Raw genomic sequence first — 8,624 nt, 5'->3', positions numbered from 1 at the left:
CCCCACCTCCCTTCTCTAATCCCCAACTCCGCTCGATTGTCAATTTTTCCTCCCATTCTGTTTCTTGCCAAATAAGGAGCTAATAGCCAAGCATGTGCCCCCTCCTGATCTCAACCTCACTGCTTTTCTCCCAGTGGATGTGCCCTCTAGCATGAAGCACTTACTGTTTATAAACACAACACACACACTCATGCACTCAATTATTAGGTCACTCTCTTTCAACTCTCTCACACACCACCACCACATATTCCCAAATTCATGCATGGGTCACAGACATGTAGACATACATGCCCATGCATCCGTCACATCAATAAGGTATCCAGATGTGACAGTGGCTCCCTGTACTTCATAACTTCTCTCGCTCTCTCTCTCGTTCTATCACCCTTTACCTCTTTCTTTCTTTCCCTTTCTCTCCCTTTCCCTCTCCATTTTTCTCTCTGCCTCTCTCTCGCTTTTTCACTTGCTCTTTCTCTCTCTCGTTGCCCCTCGCTTTCTCCTTATTTCTCTCTATCTCTGCCTCTCTCTCCCCCCTCCATCTCTCTGTCATCATCTTCCTCTCACTCCTCTCATCTTTTCGTTAGCCGGTCAATAATCACTCAGTAAATGACCCAAAGTCAACCATAGGGCCAGGGATCACTGAGATGAATGAGGCCCTATAGGCTCCATGATGAAGATACTGATCCCAGATCAGGCTCAATTTAATAATCCATCTCACTTAAGATACTACAGTTGTGTATGCTCTCCTATGTTTTAGGGGGCGCCGTACTACTATGGCTGACCCTGTAAAACAACACATTTCACTGCACCTATCCGGTTTATGTTACAATTAAGCATATTTTTTAATATTTGTTTTATGTTCTCCTTAATTCTTACATTGCAATTTCTCTGGTATATTGTGGCATAATGCCGTCATCGCACACACACTCACTCACTCACTCACTTACTGCGTGCCTCATAGAATTACAATATAATTTTTGTATAACTCTTCTAAACACACTATATATACAGTAGGGGTGTGCGGATCAGCTGTTTGTTCACCTGCACCGGCCCGCAATTTCTAATAACCCATCCGCAACCGCCTGACTACATGTCATTTAGTCGGGCGGTTGCAGATGGGTTATTAGAAACACGACTACAAACATTTTTTATAGGCATATGTTACTGCTTATAATTTCCAACATTTTTGCAGGCTATTTGTTAGTCAATGTCTATCAACTTCTATAATTAGATAAATGCAGATTCTCTTCTGTCATTACTTGTTGCCCTGGAAGACTAAATAAACCCTGCTCACCAGAATAACGTCATAAATTGATAGAATAGATGCTTCAATCTAGTTGACATTGGTAAAGTTTTCTCTTTCATCTCTGCTTCTCTGCTTCACTCGACGGGAGAAAATGCAATAAATAAATATTTTAAAAAGGGATTTCCAAATGACATCAGTTTAACCGGTTTTAAGAAAATGTAAAGCTGTGAAACTCCCCTACATGTTTCTGATAAGATTGCAGTAAAGAGTGCACCTTTACAGACGGTCCCTAACTGCGAATTCATTCTTTCAAGATACTGAAATAAATAAATCATATTCTAGAGTCAAAATGTACATTTGGTATATCATTTCACTGTAAGTAATGCTTAATTCTGCAAGAGTTCATGTTATATTTGAGAGGTTATAGACCTACATTCAGTGTAAAGATTTCAGGCTACTATTCCATTTAACCCACCTGAACAGTAGTTCCCTTGACGGGCCATTTGGAAGTCCCCGTCTTGTGACTGTTGAATTTGTATAGCGCCTCATAATCATCACACATAACATAGCCGGCACTGCTATCATCTTACCACTTCACCAAATCTTTCCCCAACATTAGACTACTGTTCTGTCCCTCCCTTCGATTTATTTTCTACTTTCCATTGCACAGCTTTTCTCTTATCGAATTAAACTCCAGCATTGTCCTTTTTGCCTCTGTGGATCGAAGTTAACTTTTTCTGCCTAAGTTCCCAAAAGCATTTGGGAAGTTCCCAAAAGCATTTGGCAATTTGGCAATATTCTGCGAGCGTACAGTTAGGCCCTAAAGCTTAATCTGCACACTAACGGCAGATAAAAGTAATGAAAGAAAAACCTTATTGTAGCCTCCAGATATGAATTGCACAAGTATGATACATTTATGAATGGATCATTTTCTCTTTATTCAACACGGCCACCACCCAACCTCCCTTCATTTCATGACCATTAACCCTCCCGCCCCGCGGATATAAGTCACAAATATACGGTATAAGTGCCTCAATGACAGACTATTCAACCAGACAGAGTGTTGTAAGCCTGCTTCTCTGTTTGTTGATGTGATTTGTCTCTCTCCCTCAGGTGAAGTGTTTGACTACCTCGTGTCCCATGGGAGAATGAAAGAGAAAGAGGCGCGGGCCAAATTCCGTCAGGTGAGACGCGACCAAAAATGTATAATCGCAACAAAAGCCGGTGAATGGTGCTGTGTGGCCTGTATTTCATTGCAAGCATTATTGTAAGCTTGTATGTGTCAGTGTCTGTGTTTGGCTTTTTTACTGTGACTTGTCTCACTCCCATTCTTTCTCTCTCCCGCTCTCTCTCTCTCTCTCTGTCTCTCTCGCTCTCTCCCCCCCTCTCCCTCTATCTCTATATATATCTATATCTATCTAGATTGTGTCTGCTGTACACTACTGTCACCTGAAGAACATTGTTCACAGGGACCTTAAAGTACGTGACCGGTTCAGACCTGATGACATGGGCCCCTTTTCATTGTCCAAAATGACAACCACTCATTGATATTAAGTATACCATTATCAATACATAAAAAAAATGTCAAACACTGATAATCTCTTTCCTGAAATGAGCATACAGACTCAGCCTGAACTGAACAGACTCTCAGTCCTTAAAAGCTGCGCTATCTTCACCCGTCTCTGCAGGCTGAGAACCTCTTGCTGGATGCCGACTCCAACATCAAAATCGCAGACTTTGGCTTCAGTAACGAGTTCACCATGGGCAACAAGCTGGACACATTCTGTGGCTCCCCTCCCTATGCCGCACCGGAGCTGTTCCAGGGGAAGAAGTACGACGGGCCTGAGGTGGACATCTGGAGCCTGGGGGTCATCCTCTACACGCTGGTCAGCGGATCACTGCCATTCGACGGGCAGAACCTCAAGGCAAGACCCCCCCCGCAGCACAGCCAAATGGCCTTTACTTTGTCTGAGTCTGAAATGGCACTCTATTCCCTAAATAGGGCACCACTTTTGGCCCGGGCCCATATGGTGTGGTCAAAAGTTGTGTACTATATGGGGAATATGGTGCCAAATGTGACATTTTGGATACTAATGCTGCCTGTGGTACTGAAGGGTTTCGTGCTGATTACTTCATGTTCACATTTTATTTTCATGTTCAGTTAATCAAGAGAAGGGACACGTTGTCTTTTAGTCCCTTTGCCATTATTATGTCTCATGTTTTTGTGTAACGTTATATAACGTTGTGTGCACGTTTTGTGTAACGTTATCTGTATGTGTTGTTCCCCAGGAGCTGCGGGAGCGTGTTCTGCGGGGGAAGTACCGCGTGCCCTTCTACATGTCCACCGACTGCGAGGGCATCCTGCGCAGGTTCCTGGTGCTCAACCCCACCAAACGCTGCACCCTGGAGGTGAGGAGGGCAACGGCAGGCGGCACTCATCTTTACAGTACACGCAACCACACACACCCTGTTTGTGCACTCTTTAACACATCGTTTTATCCCTGATTAGCAAATCATGAACGACAAGTGGATTAACTCTGGCTACGACGGAGAAGAACTGAAGCCTCATATAGAGCCCCTGGAGGACCATAATGATGGCAGCCGCATCGGTGAAATACCTCTCTATCTCCCCTCTACTCCCTACCTACATATCGTATTCTTCCCAAATTGCACCGTATTCCATTTTTAGTGCACTGGCCCCTGGGAGTAGTAGTAGTAGTAGTGCACTGGCCCCTGGGAGTAGTAGTGCACTGGCCCCTGGGAGTAGTAGTAGTAGTAGTAGTAGTGCACTGTTGTAGGGAATAGGGTACTATTTGGGACACGGCCTTCCTCTTCTTTCTTTGAGCCTGTATCTCTGTCTAACGTCCCTCATCTCTCCGCTCGCCTTCAGAGGTGATGGTGGGGATGGGTTACACCCGTGACGACATCAAGGACGCTCTGACCACTCGGAAGTACAACGAGCTCACCGCCACCTACCTGTTACTGGGGCGCATGAATGAGGTGAGGCACAACGAGACAACGTGTGTGTGTGTGGGAAAGAGAGAAAATCCTTCATCATTAAGGCTTTCTGTGTTGCCCGTCTGCCTTCCCAGTGTTCCCCCTAAAATGTTGAGTTTTTTATATATATATTTCTGCCGAGACACGCTCTTAAAGGGATAGGTTGAGATTTGGGGAATTAATTGCCAAAGTCTGGCACTATCCCTTTAAGATCAGTATATTTGTAGGAAACAGAGCAAGCAGTGGTGTGAATGAGAGCCACCGCTTGCTCCTCCTCATCTCCTTACAGTGCAGTGGCGCCACCAGTTACATTTCAGATGGTGTCAACATCATTTCATTTCCATGCATTTTAGAGTAGAATGTCCTTTTAAAAAGTCACCAGAAGTGACCTTCTCACAGTCGTTCTACACAGAAATCCCCCTCCGCTACCTTACCCACCGCTGCTAATACAAATCCCAGGGGAACACCTGGCGTGCCAGTCTGCTACAATACGTGTGTGTGTCATGCCTGTGTGTTCACACTGTCCACAATCACCTGAGTCCTGATCCTAACGTGTGTGTTTCTCTGTGTGTGTGTGTCAGGTGGAGGGCAGTGAGTCTCGGTCAACCAGCAGTCTGAGCCTGGCGCGGGTACGGCCCAGCACCGTCATCAACGGCACCAGTAAACACTCCACCTCCTCCACCACCTCCGCCTCCTCCTCCCACAGCAAGACCACCCAGCGCAGCGCCTCCACCTACCACCCCCGCAGGAGGCACAGTGACCTCTGTGAGTGGGCTGTCTCTTAGTTTGCGTCCCAAATGCACCCTATTGTGAGGTCACCGGTCGTGTGTGAGATCTTTATAATTTGTGCAGTCTATAATATCATAACATTCTGTTTATCCCAAACGACTTACAGTAGTCCATGCAGAAATGTACATATGGTGGCCCCAGCAGAATTCAAACCCACAATCTTGGTTTTACAAGTGCCTTGCTCTACCAACTGAGCCACACAGGACCAGACTTTGATTCTCATGTCGTATCCTCTGCCCTGTCTGCCTGTTTTGTGCAGGCGGTCCAGCAGCGCCCCATCCCACCCCAAGCGTAGCCCCAGTAGTGTGGCGGGGCGGACAGGGAGCTGAAGGGAGGAGGGGGCGCATGGCGTCCCGGAAGGTCAGCAGCAGCGTGGTGGCAGCCGTTCCATCCAGCCCCCTCCAGCCCCATGGTCAGCAGCGCCAACAACCCCAACCAGTCAGAGATCCCCACCGCCGCAAGGAGATTAACACCCACGGTGAACACCACACACACACACACCACACACACACACACACACACACACACACACACACACACACACACACACACACACACACACACACAACACACACACACACACACACACACACACACACACACACACACACACACACACACATAGCCATGTTCCAGCTCTTTCTGAATTTCACCAAATCACAGTGAATGTGTTATCTAACTGACATTCTCCCTGCCTTCCAGAACAACGTCCCAGCAAGTGCCATGATCCGCCGGAACACGTACGTGTGCACCACGGACCGGAACAGCACAGACAGGCCCTCCCTGCTGCAAACGCAAGGAGAACAGGTGAGCAGAGCGTTTGGGTTTCGTGTTTGTGTTTGAGCGTTGTACATGTGCTTCTACATTTGTTGAGTCCTTGAGAATAATAGCAGGGATACATTGACTTTGTCAACATTGTGTGCCTACATAACCTGTGTGTTGTGACTGTACTGGAGTGGTGGTTTTGTGTGTATAACATTCATTACGTCTCTTGACTAGGGGATAAAGAGCTTACTGGTATGTGCCAGAAGGTGGTGGTTATCACGTGACTACGGTCCTACACTGGGGGAGGGGAGGGAGGGGGAAAGCGGTGGCAGGCCTTGTCCCAACTTGACCAGCAACCGCCTTCTAGGCCCTGTCAATGCAATGCATCCGCCTTCTAGGCTCTGTCAATGCAATGCAACCACCTTCTAGGCCCTGTCAATGCACTGCAACTGCTTCTAGGCCCTGTCAATGCACTGCAACTGCCTTCTAGGCCCTGTCAATGCACTGCAACTGCCTTCTAGGCCCTGTCAATGCAATGCAACCGCCTTCTAGGCCCTGTCAATGCACTGCAACTGCCTTCTAGGGCCTGTCAATACACTGCAACTGCCTTCTAGGCCCTGTCAATGCAATGCAACCGCCTTCTAGCCCTGTCAATGCACTGCAACTGCCTTCTAGGCCCTGCAATGCAATGCAACCGCCGTCTAGGCCCTGTCAATACACTGCAACTGCCTTCTAGGCCCTGCAATGCACTGCAACTGCCGTCTAGGCCCTGTCAATACAATGCCACACTAGACGGGCTGACGGGACACACACGTGCTAAGCACACACAGTGCAGCCGCACAAACAAATACACCACCGCATACACACAATGACAAAATACACAAACCAACACACTCGGAAACAGACACAATAACGTGCTCATACAGACCTGCATGCTGTCATACAATTACATGCTATGTATTACATAATCATGCATTACATTCTACACATTTTCAGTTCCTGCCCCTGGTCTCTTTTGCTTTGGGGCTCAGGTTGAGGGTAAATGATTGTGCTCTGAAACGGCTGCAAATCAACCAAAGGACTCTAATGTGTCTGCCCTACTCGGCCCCTCTCCCTGTGAGTGTGTGTCTGTCTATCAGAGCTCTGGTTATTTAGAGCGTTAAGTAAAGCGGCCCCAGGCCAACAGGGGCTCAGCCAGCCTAGCTAACCCGGCCAGTCAGGGAGAACTGTAGGGAGCGGGCCGAGGGAGGGGAGCTCTGCCAGGTGGATGAAATGATGCAGGGTTAAGGGGCATGGGAAGGAGAGGGGGCTACTGCTGTACGTCCACAAGCCTCCAAGCAGATGGCTGAAATCTTTCATTTTCAGTCTGTCACTCTCCCTCAAGCCCTCTCCTCAAGTCCTCTCTCTCTATCTCTCACCCTCTCTCTCTATCTCTCACCCTCTCTCTCTATCTCTCACCCTCTCTCTCTATCTCTCACCCACTCTCTCTATCTCTCACCCACTCTCTCTATATCTCACCCACTCTCTCTATCTCTCACCCTCTCTCTCACCCACCTTCTCCTATCTCTCACCCTCTCTACTCCACACTCACCCTCTCTCTCTCTATCTCTTACCTTCTCTATCTGTATCTCTCCTCTCTCTCTATCTCTCAACCACTCTCTCTATCTCCCACCCCTCTCTGTATCTCTCACCCTCTCTCTGTATCTATCCCCCTCTCTCTCTATCTCTCACCCCTCTCTACCTCTCTCCTCTTCTCTCTATCTCTCACCCTCTCTATCCTATCGCTCACCCTCTCTCTCTATCTCTCACCCACCCACTCTATCTCTTCACCCCTCTCTCACCCATTTTCTCTCTGTATCTCTCACCCTCTCTCTCTATCTCTCACCCTCTCTCTATCTCTCACACTCACCTCTCTCTCTTCACTCACCCGCTCTCTCTCCATCTCTCACCCTCTCTCTGTATCTCTTCACCTTCTCTCTCTGTATCTCTCCCTCTCTCTCTATCTCTCACCCTCTCTCTCAATCTCTACCTTCTCTCTCATCTCTCAACCACTCTCTATCTCGCACCCTTCTGTATCTCTCACCCTCTCTCTCTATTTCTCACCCTCTCTCTCTATCTCTCACCCTCTCTCTCTATCTCTCACCCTCTCTCTGTATCTCTCACCCTCTCTCTGTATCTATCACCCTCTCTCTCTATCTCTCACCCTCTCTATCTCTCTCCCTCTCTCTCTATCTCTCACCCTCCTATCTCTATCGCTCACCCTCTCTCTCTATCTCTCACCCACCCTCTCTATCTCTCACCCCCTCTCTCACCCACCTTCTCTCTGTATCTCTCACCCTCTCTCTCTATTTCTCACCCTCTCTCTATCTCTCACCCTCTCTCTATCTCTCACACTCACCCTCTCTCTCTCACTCATCCGCTCTCTCTCCATCCTCTCACCCTCTCTCTGTATCTCTCACCTTCTCTCTCTGTATCTCTCCCTCTCTCTCTATCTCTCACCCTCTCTCTCAATCTCTCACCCTTTCTCTCTATCTCTCAACCACTCTCTATCTCGCACCCCTCTGTATCTCTCACCCTCTCTCTCTCTATTTCTCACCCTCTCTCTCTATCTCTCACCCTCTCTCTCATCTCTCACCTTCTCTGTATCTCTACCCTCTCTCTGTTCTTTCCTACTCTCTCCATCTCTCATCTCTACTCTCTCTCTATACATCTCTCACCTCTCTCTCTGGATATCTCTCCCCTCTCTCTCTGTAACTCTCCCCTCTCTCTATCTCTCACCCTATCTCTCACCCTATCTCTCACCCACTATCTCTCACCCTCTCTCACTCTC

The 8,624-nt window shown here is 47.9% G+C and overlaps 1 pseudogene; it reads left to right on the top strand.

Annotated features, from left to right (window-relative positions):
- The window catches only part of LOC111949784 (MAP/microtubule affinity-regulating kinase 4-like), a 69,720-nt pseudogene that overhangs the window by 48,950 nt on the left and 12,146 nt on the right, over positions 1-8,624 (top strand).

The sequence above is a fragment of the Salvelinus sp. IW2-2015 genome, linkage group LG22 (genome assembly GCF_002910315.2).
Source record: "Salvelinus sp. IW2-2015 linkage group LG22, ASM291031v2, whole genome shotgun sequence".
Taxonomy (NCBI): domain Eukaryota; kingdom Metazoa; phylum Chordata; class Actinopteri; order Salmoniformes; family Salmonidae; genus Salvelinus; species Salvelinus sp. IW2-2015.
Note: the sequence above shows the minus strand (reverse complement) of the source record. Positions and strands in the feature narration are given on the sequence as shown.